This window comes from Prionailurus viverrinus, unplaced genomic scaffold, assembly GCF_022837055.1.
Source record: "Prionailurus viverrinus isolate Anna unplaced genomic scaffold, UM_Priviv_1.0 scaffold_59, whole genome shotgun sequence".
NCBI classification, from domain to species: domain Eukaryota; kingdom Metazoa; phylum Chordata; class Mammalia; order Carnivora; family Felidae; genus Prionailurus; species Prionailurus viverrinus.
In genome coordinates, this window is record NW_025927621.1 from 547,571 (window position 1) to 549,156 (window position 1,586).

Here is a 1,586-nt window from a genome sequence, read left to right on the forward strand (position 1 = left end):
GGGTTCGGTCCAGGGACGTCTCCAGGGCCGAAGCGACTCCGGTCTCGTGATCTCCCTCGAGGACTGAAGTGAGGGCCCATTCCAGAAGGCGTCTCAAATGCAGGAATAGGGATCGAGGCTGGCTTAGGTTTCGGTGGAGGGTCCTGGTTCGGGGTAGGGTTAGGGTTAGGGTTAGGTCCCAGGAAGTTCCAGGCGCCTTTCCCAAAGCAGGGCAGTGGTCTCCCCGAAGGGCTGAGTTGAGGGCACAAGGGACGGTGCCGGTCAGGGTCCCTCGTTGGCTGTCAAGGCCACACACGTCGATAAGCCCCTGGTCGAGGAGGCCTCCGGAATCCTCTCGGGAGCTGCAGCCGGGCCTGGGAAACGACATGGTGAGATTGCAAGGTCCATGCCGAGTCAGCCTGCACCGCTTCTGGACCCCAGGTGCGTTATGCTGTCCGACCTTGGAATTGGGTCCCCATGAGGAGAGAGCCTTAGCTAGGGTTAGGGTTCAGTCCAGGGACATCGCCAGGGCCGTAGCAACTCCGGTCTCGTGATCTCCCTCGAGGGCTGAAGTGAGGGCCCATGCCAGGAGGCGGTTCAAATGCAGGATTAGGTGTCGAGGCAGGCTTAGGTTCCGGTGGATGGTCCTGGATCGTGGTAGGGTTAGGGTTAGGGTTAGGTCCCAGGAGGTTCCAGGCGCTGAACTCACAGCAGGGCAGTGGTCTCCCCAAAGGGCTGAGTTGAGGGCACAAGGGACGGTGCCGGTCAGGGTCCCTCTTTGGCTGCCAAGACCACACACGTCGAAAAGCCCCTGGTCGAGGAGGCCTCCGGAATCCTCTCGGGAGCTGCAGCCAGGCCTGGGAAACGACATGGTGAGCTTCCAGGTTCCTTGCCCAGTCAGCCTGCACCGCGTATGGACCCCAGGCGCGTGGTGTTGTCAAACGTTGCAATTGGGTCCCCATGGGGGAGAGCCATAGCTTGGCTTAGGGTTCGGTCCAGGGATGTCTCCAGGGAGGTGGCATAGGGGGATGGGTTCAATGGGTGATGGGCTATGGAGGGCACTAGTAGTGAGGATCACTGGGTGTTGTATGTAAGTGATGGATGACTACATTCCTTACCTGAAGCTAACATTACACTGCATGTTAACCAACTGGAATTTAAATAAAAACTTGAAAAATGAGTACAAAAAAAACACATAAATACGTTTAAACTGCTCTAAATAAATTCATGTTAAAAAGGAAAAAGGAAACTCATGTGAGGATGTCAATAGACACAGAACAAGCGTTCTGAGAAACTTTGGTATCCATTTGTGGTAAAAATCTCTTTAAAATTCTGTGTAGAAGGGTCAGATCTCAACATAACGAAGGCCATGTATGTGAAGCCCACAGCTAATGTCATACTCAGTAGTGAAATTGTGAACGATTTTCCGCTAAGATCAGGCACAAGACAAGGATTCCCTAGATATGTGAAGGGTATTGGATGATGCAGGCTTCTGGTTATGCAATGAATGAATCACAGATAGAAGATATAGCATAGGGCACATAGAGAATGGTACTGGAGTAGGGATGCATGGTGACAGATGACAGCTACACCTGTGTTAGCGTAGC